The following is a 13198-nucleotide window of genomic DNA, read 5'->3' as shown; positions in this document are numbered from 1 at the left end:
AATTTACGGCATTCTTATAGTTACACGGTAGTTTTTCAACCCGATAAGTATTCCTATCCGGTAGTGACGAATTTGTCCAGTTTGAAACTTTGAAATTTCCAAATGCAGCAGTTGAAAATTGTGAAATTATCGATTTCAATATTTTAGTAGTTTTTGTAAGCATTTTGGTTTTGCTTAATACTCCAAATTCCCGCATGTATGAAGGATTTTAAAATTATGAAAACAAAGTTCAGGTATAATACTGTCCTGAATGATGATTAATTGTGCAGAGTGTTTTAGTAGTTTTGTTTTTAACGAAAACGCGGCATGTTTTTTTCGGATTCACATGGGCGCGTTCGAAGTAAACAAAGACGATGTGTTGATACATTTACACCCCAATCCTCAGTTAGTAGTCTATCTATGTATGGGTTTCAAAAAAAAGAGTAGCAAGATTAATAAAAATATTATGAATTGATTTCTGTTTCTTTGCTTATTAAACATAATACTGGTAATTGCGCGAGGGGCGGTAATTTTATTTTAGTCACGATTGTCAGGTCCCTCTTTTGCCGCGGCACAGAATTCTAAAGACTTCGTGGGCGTTGCCTGTCCATCTATACACGGTCCATGCCCAAACAACTAAAACTGAGCTCCGAATAAAGTGATTTGACTGAAATTTTCAACATATTCTATATTCATTATCTATTTTTCAAATCTTATAGCTAGAACTGTCACCACTTTATCGAATGCTTAAGAAAATAAAATGCGAATATTGAATGGGACGTATCGTCTTGCTCTAGCAATTGTTTCAATGGCATTTAGTAATTGAACTGGAATATACAATTACTGGAGTACAATTACTATTTATTACTATTCTAATAATAAATCATCCTGTATAAAGACTTATCAAATAATCTTATGATCAAAAATACCTCCCCAACTTTAATTTATCCGGCTAAAACCAAACATAAATAAATTTATTAAAAGCAGAAAATAAATAAATTTATTAAAAGCAGAAAATAAATAAATGTATTCAATTTATTTTATAGATATAACAATATATCGAGGCAATATATATAATATGTAAAAACAACTTTAATTTATCAGACTAAAGCAGAACATAAATAAACTAGTTAAAAGTCAAAATAAAAATAAATTTCTATAAGTAATTTAATATCAAAAAAAAAATATTTCCGAAAATGCTTTATGCTGCTGTTTTCTTCATCAAACTCTAGTCGACTGGAAAAAAAAGAAATAAAGATTGGTTGCCATAGCAGCTAAGTCATCTGTTAATATAAAGAGAGGGACAGAAGTGGGGTTTAACCCACGAGGTTAGACAGGCGACCCTACTCCTTGTCACGTACAACCGGGGATTCGAAACCACACCAGTTGACTCAATGACGGGCCTTATGATGCAGCGCGCACGTGCTAACCATTCCGCCATCCACCCCCCCCCCCATTAATATAAAGAAAAATCTGTTTATCATTGGTAGAAATGATTCCACTACTGTGGCTGGAGCAAGACCTCATTTGACCGAGTTCTGTAGTCATTTGATGACTGGCCTATAACTCCCTTCTAAAATTTCCAATTAAACTGACCCTAAACTGTACTGCATTTAATAAACCAATTCCCATTAATATAAAGGTGAGAGGTTACCACATAAAGTAAAAAAAAAATCCAAAGGCTATTATAACATAATGACTTATGTCATAGAGGCGTCCTGCCATATTAAAATACGTGTTAGTGATTGTAACATAAACCTGTCGCTATCAATACCCGGCTGGAGATCTTGGTAGTATTCCTTATGTCATTGCGTAACTATAACTTGTTGTTGGCATGTCTTATCTAACTTTCTTTGTCTGATACACTATATTGAATGTTAAACCTTCATATGATGCTTGATACATTAGACAGGTGTCTAATGAGCTCCTTTGTCTCGAATACGTTTATAAACTCAGAACAGAAACGAATCTTCAGGCGGGTCCAGGAGGCCATGCTAGGCGGGCGCCTTGGCACGAGACGGTACGAGACGACAGCTTTTGGAGTTAGCACACTCATGCTAAGCCAAGCTAATTAAGTCATGACTCCTTCCATATAGTTAGTTCTACGGTCGTTTACATCACGATGTTTGTACCTAATATTGTAAGAAGCAGAATAAAACTATTATTAGATGTATATACCAGTGTTGTCATCAAAGAACCCGATTTAAGAACCAATACTGTCACATATTAATTGGCGCCGCTGACCAGAGCAACGTTTGAAGTCCACCACTAGAAGACCACAGGCCACAGATATTAGTCTACACGGGTAAGTCTTTTTCTAATCCTACCATGGCCGGTTAATAATGACATTGTGCTATAATGTATTATAATTTAACTGGGAAATCAGCAGTTTATCATCACGCTTTATTAAATATCATGGTGTAGTTACTTAATTTAATATAACGTTCAAGCTAGTAGTGGAACAGTCCTTAACTATTTGTAGGAAAATGACTAAAACAAAATTGTATATATATTGTTTGTTTTACAATGGGTCATGTTGTTTTTAAAAGATTATAAATTATAATTGTTTGTTTTGAACACATATTTTGGCATTTAAAATTAGTATTAATAGGTTAATATCGAAAAGTAAAATGTTTTGTGATTGTTTAACTCGAATTGGGTTAACAGTATCGTAATTTGAAATTTAACCCAATAACATTCACACAGTATTACCGCGTTTATCTCTAAGGTTTTTTATTTGTTTTGTCTATACGTGTATATTACCCCAAGTGTTAATGGGATGGCCCGATATTTACGGGAAAGATTTTATTCGTGTTTAACGTAGTACCCCAAATGTTAATGGGATGACCCGATATGTACGGGAGAGATTTTTTTTATTATTTTTATTTTGTGATACCCCAATAATATAGATTGGGAGGTCCCGATATGTTACGGGAAAAGGTTTATGTGAAACCCCAGTCAGGTGGGATTGGTTTAACCCCAGGAGAGGGTCGTGCTCAGAATTAGGAGCGAACGTATTGTCTTGTTTTGTGTTGTGTTTCAAAAATTATAGAGATAAACCGTTATATTAATGTTGATAAGTTCTTTCAAAATATCTTATTGAAGATTGGTAAAATGTGTTCAGAAAAAAACAAAACAATATGACATCCTAATTTCAATTCTATCCATGTAAATAATAATGTAAATATCGTTAGATAGCTAATTTAAGTCTGTTCCACTTGCTAATTTGATGACCTATTAATTAAGTTCACTCCATGATATATATGATAAGCAGATGATAAAACTTCGGCACGGGTGGCAGTTAATACTCTTCATATGCACATGTCATAACACGCCGTTTTGCCAGACGGTATGGAAAATGAAAAGACTACCGGTCAATAAGAAGAGCTGAACTAAACGGAGCAGGGAATATTCTGACCCCTCAACATTACTGGAACGAGGAAGGGCATCATATGTACCCCACCCCTACAGTTGGCTACGACAGTGCAGTAGCGGTCTAAGAAGATAATTACAGTAGTTTGTGTTCGCGATTCCACCAAATAATCGGTCTAAGAAGATAATTAGAGTAGTTTGTGTTCGCGATTCCACCATTTATGTGAATAATAAGAGTAGTCTGTGTTTGTGATTCCAGGATCTCGTTTGTTTTTTTTTTCATTGACTCGCGTGTGTGACCGATTGTGTGTGTATAACTTTTAAGTTCGTGTGTTTTTCATTGACCTTAATAAGAGTAGTAATTATCGACTCCATAGGTATCTAATTTTGTAATAGTCTTTAAAAGTTATTTCATATAATTCATAACTTTATTCAAACAAAGAGAGGTATATAACATAATGACTTATGTCATAGAGGCGTCCTGCCATATTAAAATACGTGTTAGTGATTGTAACATAAACCTGTCGCTATCAATACCCGGCTGGAGATCTTGGTAGTATTCCTTATGTCATTGCGTAACTATAACTTGTTGTTGGCATGTCTTATCTAACTTTCTTTGTCTGATAAACTATATTGAATGTTAAACCTTCATATGATGCTTGATACATTAGACAGGTGTCTAATGAGCTCCTTTGTCTCGAATACGTTTATAAACTCAGAACAGAAACGAATCTTCAGGCGGGTCCAGGAGGCCATGCTAGGCGGGCGCCTTGGCACGAGACGGTACGAGACGACAGCTTTTGGAGTTAGCACACTCATGCTAAGCCAAGCTAATTAAGTCATGACTCCTTCCATATAGTTAGTTCTACGGTCGTTTACATCACGATGTTTGTACCTAATATTGTAAGAAGCAGAATAAAACTATTATTAGATGTATATACCAGTGTTGTCATCAAAGAACCCGATTTAAGAACCAATACTGTCACACTATGCGATATTTCTTTTGTTTTCAAAATAGCTGCCAAACCAGAATTAGAGCACGCGCATGATTTAACGTCACCTCGAAAATGTAGAATGAACAAAGATCACGTTTACAGATTTGCGTGCACGAAACGTGGTCCTTGACAGTTGAAATTCGATACTACAGCAGACAGTAGTGCCGCTGTCCGGGCAAAATTTCCCTCAGCTCACTGAATGGCGTATACCTGTCTTCATTAGCTCAGTGGGAGCAGAACAGTCGGACGTTAAACCCTATTTTATTTTATTTCTTGTACAGTGATAGAAGAGTTATTTATGTAATGACGGACGGCGAGTATGCTGTCTGATTAAAACCCATATTCTATTTCGTTTCGTTTTTTATGGTTCAAAATTTCGTTTTACTTGTCTTTACTACACTAGGATCTGGAAAAGTTGTTATAATTGACGTGTTCTGAATGATGTGAAGGATTAGCCAACGACACGGTCTCTTACGACGAGTTCTTGACCTTTTGATGCACGGAACTGTGGGTAAACCACTAGAAACGACAACGCTGCTCGTTTGACCTCTGACGTGAACTCCCACTATAACTTGCCAGATCTTCATGTAGTGTAGGCCATCGACAGTATAAAAAAACGAAACGAAATATAGATCTGTATTTTAATCAAATTGGCGAGTAAATGGTGCTTACCGATATAAGTAATCTAGAACTTGACGGTGGTTGAGTGTCTTGAATACCACCTGTAAATACAAAAAAAAAAGGTTGCCAGGTAATAAAACAAAGCAAATCATTTCACTGACATTTTGTTTACGTTATCTATTTTAAGTTGATTGATTAATCAATGTCTGACGTCATAGGGTCAAAAGCCGCTCGCTTGTTTACGTTATATAACCCAATAAGCATCACTTGGACACTAAAATAGGAAATGAAATGAGGTTTAACGTCCTACTGTTCTGTTCCGACTCGACTAATGACGACAACACTACAATATAAATATTGGCACACAAAATAATGGTTCAATTACGTCTAGTATTTACCGAGATAATATGTTGAATTAAAATTACATCGATCTTTACCGCTCTAAATGTAAGAAGCCTGCCGCCATTGTGCTGTCCGAGAATATGTATTGGCACTCGGCAAACTTTGGCAGACTCCAGTACCCTACATCTAGCCTCGGCCATTGAAACTACTTTCAAGTTCCCGGATTGCCAACGGCGTTGCCGATGACGACGCCTTTGGAGAATGTTTTATCATACAAATATTTTCAAATCTGAAGCTGGTTTTCTCCCAAGTTTATCCGATTTTCTTTAGACAAGGACAAGTTTGCAGTGAAAATTCTACAGACTCTTGCGCTGGCAAGGGGCAATGTATAGTTGTTCGTACCGAGGCCCCTTGCACATATTAGCGTGCACGTAATAGATCCCTTGACAGTTGTAATTCGATATAAGAGTAGGCCGTAGTGCCGCTGGCCGGGCAAAATTTCCCTCTTAACACACTGTACCCCTTCATTAGCCCAGTTGGAGCATAACTAAATTGTGTACTGTTTGACTGGCAGTTTTGTTGAGGGCAGCCCGGTATATTTGAATTTTCTTGATCTAATTGGTCTAGATTTCGTTGTTCTAATAATTCGTGTTGTCCTGTAAAAAGATAAGACACCATTAATATGAATCTGTACGTATGTGTCTTCCGCAGAAGACATAAATTAAAATGGTTCTCTATTTTAATAAAAAAAAAAGTCAGTGCATTTAGAAACCCAAAGGGCTTAACGTCTACTCGACACACACTAGGTCATTCGGGACTAACACATGGTTCAATGTTTTATTTCAATAATTCGCTTGCGTGTAGGGGTCTTTAGCAGTGGGAGGAAACCGGAGGACCCGGGGAAAACTCAGTTGGAGCAGAACAGTAGGACGTTAAACCCCATTTTATATGATTTATTAAAACAAAATTGTGTACTGTTTGACTGGCAGTTTTGTTGAGGGCAGCCCGGTATATTTGGATTTTCTTGATCTAATTGGTCTGGATTTCGTTGTTTTAATAATTCGTGTTGTCCTGTAAAAAGTTAAGACACCATTTATATGAATCTGTACGTATGTATCTTCCGCAAAAGTCAGTGCATTTAGAAACCCATAGGGCTTAACGTCTACTCGACACACACTAGGTCATTCGGGACTAACACATGGTTCAATTTTATTTCAATAATTCGCTTGCGCGTAGGGGCCTTTAGCAGTGGAAGGAAACCGGAGGACCCGGAAAAAATCCACGAGATTGTTGATATTTTAAATATTTAATGAATGTTTAAAATGGGCTTAACGTCCTACTCATATCGGGCTAATGGTTTTGTTTATATACTGATAGCCTTTCATGGGTTTATTTGTAATTCTCAACCTCATTTATGTGTCGGTGGGAGGGTAAAGGGTGGGACGGGGGGGGGGGGCGATCCCAGTGTTGATCGAGATAGTTCTTCGGTGTTGTTTCAAGCTTGTCAGAAGTGAAGACTAGCGTATAGTTGTTCGAACTGGACGACAAACAGAGGTTGCTGCGTGCACGTAAAACATCCCTTGGAAGTTGGAATTGCGGCTGTTGGGGCAAAATTTCCATAGCACACTGTATGACGTATGCCCGTCGTCATTAGCCCAATCGAAGAAGAACAGTAGGACGTTAAATCTCATTTCATTTGATTTGTTGGTAATAACTAACCTTTACCACCGTCACGTGATCGTTTGATCCACCAGTATATCAGTAGTATTATAATCACAGCAACAAAGATAACAGCTCCAGATATTATCAGTCCTGAAACAAAACAAAAAAAATAATGTTTGTTTTCTTTTCTTGTTTTATGGCGGGATGGGCGACTTTCTTGTTTTATGGCAGGGATGACGGTCAGTATGGGCGGCCTTCGTGTCGTAAGTTATATCTTAGCGTTATCATTAACCAGCATTTCATCAGGAAAAGTTTTTTTTTTTTTTTTTTTTTTTTTTTTTTTTTTTTTTTGGGGGGGGGGGGTGTCTCCTAGGATATATTTGCCTGTGATATCACCCTACATAGCACCGGACGTTAACCCCTACGAACGAACGATTAAAGTCGCTTGAGGTTAAAGTATGACTGGTTGATAGGGCCTACATAGAATTGTAGACTCTGTCAATATGTATATATGTATGTATGAGTATAGGAATGAAATGAAAAATCTTTTACGTGCACGCCAAGGTTACACAGGACCTGGGGGTTTGTCCAATCCGAACGACTATACGTTATCCCTCTGTCCTGCACCACTGACAAGGAGGAACCACACCGGAAATTCCCGATGAACTTTATAGGCCAATACCGGGATCGAACCCGGGACCGCCAGGTTAGCGTGTCAACGTCTTACTCACAGATCCACTGCGCCTCCAAATTGGTTAAATGGAGAGAAATGCTATAAATAGAAGGGACTAAAGATATACCTATTCTAATCCATATATGGCTGGTGTCAGGAGATAATTTGGTGGCTGTGTCATTTGATCTGGTTATACTCGTAGTTGTTGATGGTGATGATGACTCAACATAACCTGAAATATCAAATAAACATATTCAAAATACAGATGTGACGTCATCCTTTGATGTTGGCGTATACCATTATTTCACATGACAATGTGCCAATCGTATATTATTTATACTAAATATTGGACCCATATGACGTATTTCATGGAAGTGCCCGTGCTGGATAGTGTTTGTATGTTAAGTTGTGTAAGGTCTCATATGAGGTCTCACTAATTTGGTGCTAGGTTGGATATTATCGTATTCGATTGTCGACCATATATATAATAAAATCTATAAAATGTATTTAACCAAATCTATTTATTTTTCACTAATAATTTAATTAATTTTATATAGTCGGTGGTAACAAGGAATATATCATTAAGCATTTGGTCGCCGGTAACAAGTATTTGGTCGGCGGTAATTATATTGCGGTCGAAAGTCATTACAGTGCGGTCGGCGGTAAAAAGTATTTGGTCGGCGGTAAAAGTATTGGTCGGCGGTAGTCGGCGGTGGTCGGCGGTAAAAAGTACCACCCTAGTATATAGATATAGCTCTCGTGCAGTATCAATATATTACTTAAAGGTCACCGGAAAAGGTTCATAATCTTTTTTGAATGACGCAAGTAATTATGTCAACATATCCTTTCAATAAGTATAACCCGAACCCGAATGTCAATATTACCTGCAACAGGTAAATTTCAACATTAGTAATTTCCGCCGTTCTCCGTAGGTAGTCGTAACTTTCCGTCAAAAGCAATCTGTGACGTCATTTTAGTCCTTCTGCACATAGAAATATAGACTAGAATATGAGCAGAAGGACTAAAATGACGTCACAGATTGTTTATTTACAGAAAGTTACGACTACCCACGGAGAATGGCGGAAATTACTTATACTTATGGAAAGGATATGTTGACATAATTACTTGCATTATTTAAAAAAACATTGATGCTTTTCCTTTGACCTTTTATGTCTCGCACTCGATAATTAAACTACACATATTACATGTGGATTCACCCGAGCGTACATTGGGCGATTGTGTTCTTTTATGTGAAATATATTAAGTCGTCGATATACAAGACAATATAATATCACTGAAATGGACGTTAAACCCTTTCGCTTTAATATTTCAAATAAATTTTCAGCCCAATGGGTGGCACTTTCAGGTGCTGCTGTAGACATATTCCCCAACAGCTTCCGGTCTGATGACCATATTATTTAGTTATTAGCTCTTGGGTTATCTGTTCTCTTCTGATCATAGAACGTGTTACGTCACATGGGGTATCGACCATAGTACAAAAATTACCAGAAGACCACAGATACGTTATGGGAGTTACCGACTATTGTAAACAAGTTCCCAGAAGACCACAGATACGTTATGGGGGTTACCGACGATTGTAAACAAGTTACCAGAAGACCACAGATACGTTATGGGAGTTACCGACGATTGTAAACAAGTTACCAGGGCCCGGTTCCTAGAAAATTCTTAAAGTAAGCACAATGTCATGCTTCACTTTTTCTTACGTAAGAATCTTTGTAAAATGCTGTCTCTTGAAAATTCTCAAGATCATTCTTGCGTAAGCACAAGTGAAGCACTTACTAATAGAACTGTACTAGATACGATCTATGATGGCATTAACTTCCCGGCAAATGGTCGATTTAAATGCGTTTGGCATGTTCCCTATACATGTACACGTATAAAATGTGCCCAAGCTAAAAAAAAAAGTGCAAGCACATGCAAAGAGGCTGAATAAATGTGAGAGCGTCTGATCTTATTTAAATTAGTAGCCCGTGTGTTTGTGTTGTTTACTAATTTGCAAATAAATAAAATGGTTTCTGGGTAGACGCAAAATTTTCCATAGCCTTCTTTTCGAGAATATGTTTCTAAAGGATTTTCCCCGTCTTTCAATTGTCTTTTTGGTATCAAAAGATGTAGGAAATGCCGTCGAATATCTCTAGACTCTATGGTCAGAAGATAACTTGTTTAAAGCAGAAACAGACTTAAGGTTGGTAAGCAAGCCTTACTTGGGTCTTGTTCTTAGATTGGCAATATTTAAGAACAAAGTTGTGCTTAAGTTTTTTCTTGGAACACATAAGAACGTGCTTGTGCTTACCCTGAAGTCTACTTAAAATCTAAGCACTAAGAATGTTCTGAAGAATTTTCTGGGAACACAAAATAAGCTAAGTTTACTTAAATCTCCCAAACAGAGTTGTCTTCCCTTGCAGACCAAACTATCTCTGTTAACGGCTCATTTGACTACGCCACCAAGATTATTGGTGTTGATGGACAATGATAAACAATACGATTTAAAACAAATAAATGATAATATATTTAATACTATTACATATTTAAATAGAAATGTGGTCACATGTCGCCGTGCTAATTTTAGAATATAATACACGTGGATCTGTTTACCCCTATAATGCGATCGTAAGGTCTAATACATTTACAAACGAAACATGCAAAATTAGACTGTTTTCTTTCGGAGGGGTAATAATTGATGACATTTTCCAAAAAATTGTCTAAAACTGATCAAGTGTTTATAACGCAAGGAACTTTTCTGACAGATGTCATTTTCATCAAGTAGTTAATCACGTGACCAATGACCTCTAGGTCAACCAGTGTAGTGAGTCGAATGCTGGATAGCGAGACTTGTGTAGAGAGTGATATTTATCGAATCCTACGGGAATTCCCAGTGATCGTAGATTCGGGAATTCCCAATAGCGGTTACCGTTTACCGTTTCATATTGTGAAATCAATTTGTACAGGTGCGCACCTTGTACAGGTGTATGTCTATACAGGTATTATATCTGATGTCATTTCTAATTCGTTGTCATGGTAATCTATTATACTGATGTGGAAAGATTATGATTGATATATATTTTAATTTCTTGATATTGTCGAGCTCCGTCCGCTTCAGGGTTGTAGGAAAAGGGGGAATCACGGTGGCTAAGTGGGTAAGACGCTGGCTCGCTAGCCGGGAGGTCGGGCAATCCCTGCATTGGTCGAGAAAGTTCATCCAGATTTCCCGGCGTGGTTCCCCCTTGTCAGGGATGCAGGACGGAGGGCCTGACAAGGACAGCTATATAGTCGTTTGGATGGGACGAAAGACCCATGCAGGTATCGTGTACACATTGGCGTGCACGTAAAAGATCCCTTGATAGTTGGGATTCCATATAAGAGTAGGCCGTAGTGCCGCTGTCCGGGCAAAATTTCCCTTATAACACACTGTATGGCGTATGCCCGTCTCCATTAGCCCGGTTCGGAGCAGAACAGTAGGACGTTAAACCCAATTTCATTTGTAGGAAAAGGCCTAATAGAATAAGTCTGTCATTGAGTGTGTCAAGGAGTAGAGTCGCCTGTCTAACTGGTTTCCTCCCACAGCTGAAAGCCCCATACGCGCAAGCAAATTACAGAATTAAAATTGAACCGTATGTTAGTCCCGATATGACCTGATTTGTTTCGAGTGGATGTTACACCCCCTCTCTGTCCCTGTCTGTCTGTCTCTCTCTCTCTCTCTCTCTCTCTCACACACACACACACACACCCGATCCCCATGGCAATTTTATCAAATTAAAAAAACATACACATACCTGGACACTTGTCCTGACATTCTGATACTTGATTTCTGGCTTCAGCTTTGTAACAAAGCTCAGTACAATAAAAACATTCCCGTAATCCACTGTTATAATATTGATCCGCTGAACAAGGATTGGCTTCATGTCCTTGGATATTAATTATCAGAATACAAACCAGCCATATTATAAGTTCAATAATCTGATCCATGCTCCAACTTCTAAAAGTAAAAATTAAACGTTTCGTAATGTCTATTTATAGAATAGGGAAATAACCCCTTTAGATAGGAGTGTCTCAGTCGCTAGAAGACAAGTTTAAACTAGCTGCTGTAAAGGTTATGATGAAATGAAATAACAACACGTGTATATGATTATCACATGTAGGAAAATGAAATGAAATGAAATGGGGTTTAACGTCATATTGTGTTGCTCCTAAACTGGGCTAATGAAGACGGGCATACGCCATACAGTGTGCTATGAGGGAAATTTTGCCCGGGCAGCGGCATTATCGCCTACTCTTATATCGAATTCCAACTGCCAAGGGATCTTTTACGTGCATTCCAATGTATACACCGGATCTCGGTTTTTCGTCCCATCCGAACGACTAGACAGCTGTCCTCGTCAGGCCCCCCCGTCTTGCATCACTGACAAGGGGGAACTAGGACGGACACATGTAGGAATAAAGAATAAATATACTAGCATTACAATCTACAGTAACCAGAATTAAAACACCCCACACCTCCCCACCACCCTGCCAAAATCCCTAGATGGGTATATGACATCGAATTCTGACTGCCAAAGGTTCTTGTGGGTGTACATAAGACCTTGGGCTTTCGTTCAGTTACGACAACACGTTTTCCTTATTCATGATACAACTGACAAGGATTCTTTTACGTGCACGCCAAATTTAGGATCGAACCAGTGATCTCACGTGTAATGAGCCAGCGTCCTTCTCACTGATCTTCCGTGATCCCCTTTGACTTCAAAAGTAAAACAATTCATGTACCTCCAGTCTTCATTAGCCCAGTCGGTGTAGACAAGTAGGACGCTAAACCCCATTTGTCACATCCATAATAAGACATACAAAACGCAATATCTACAACCGTTCTACTTCACATACCTAGCGTGACTGTGCCCAAATCTCATTCAGATATCTTGAATAATAAATATTGTTTTAAAAACAAAATATAAATGTCTCTTACCTGTTTGTGTAAATGTGCTGTGTGAAGTAAGAAGAACCAACGTATCATCCAGACGGGTTTGGGAGAAGAGAGAGGTCATTTGCTCGAGTATCCGGGTTGTTTAATCGGGTGATAAGGTAACCCTATTTTACTTTTTAACTGTAAAAGAAACGCTCGGTTAAAAGTATTTTAATCGGTTATTCCCGTTCATGTAATTCGCGTGTTTGATCCCTGCATTGGCCGAGAAAGTTCATCGGAATTTTCCGACGTGCTTTCCCCTTCCAGCTGTCTAGTCATTCGGATGATATGAAAAAACAAGGCCCCGTGTGTACTTTGGCGTGCTCGTAAAAGATCCCTTCGACGAAAGCAGGGGACTATTAAAATGGGTTCGTCCGTCTGTCTGTCTGTCTGTCTGTCCGTCTGTCTGTCCATCACACTTTTTGGGACACAATAACTCTCTTCCTAATTGAGCTAGAATGTTCAAACTTGGTGTATGTGTTTATTAGGTCAATGCCTTGATGGAGTTCGAAGATGAGCATTTTCCGCTTAAGGTAAGCAGAGATAAGCAATTTGATTGGTTGATGCTTTGGGACACGA

At 38.2% G+C, this 13198-nt stretch overlaps 1 long non-coding RNA gene across 2 annotated transcripts; it reads right to left on the bottom strand.

Moving 5' to 3' along the window:
• Nucleotides 1–1020: 1020 nt before the first annotated feature.
• Nucleotides 1021–12950, bottom strand: LOC130012990 (uncharacterized). Of its 2 annotated transcripts, XR_008788257.1 has the most exons (8): nucleotides 12623–12950; nucleotides 11439–11641; nucleotides 7772–7876; nucleotides 7029–7121; nucleotides 6285–6380; nucleotides 5870–5965; nucleotides 5019–5068; nucleotides 1021–1215 (listed from the first exon to the last, which is right to left on the bottom strand). It is a non-coding gene; the product is annotated as an uncharacterized LOC130012990 (long non-coding RNA). The 2 variants fall into 2 exon arrangements; XR_008788256.1 differs by lacking the exon at nucleotides 5870–5965 and having other exon boundaries at nucleotides 1022–1215.
• Nucleotides 12951–13198: the final 248 nt, after the last annotated feature.

The sequence above is a fragment of the Patella vulgata genome, chromosome 5 (genome assembly GCF_932274485.2).
Source record: "Patella vulgata chromosome 5, xgPatVulg1.2, whole genome shotgun sequence".
In the NCBI taxonomy this organism is placed as follows: Eukaryota; Metazoa; Mollusca; class Gastropoda; family Patellidae; genus Patella; species Patella vulgata.
The sequence above is the reverse complement of the archived record's forward strand: the minus strand, read 5'-3'. Positions and strand labels throughout refer to the sequence as shown.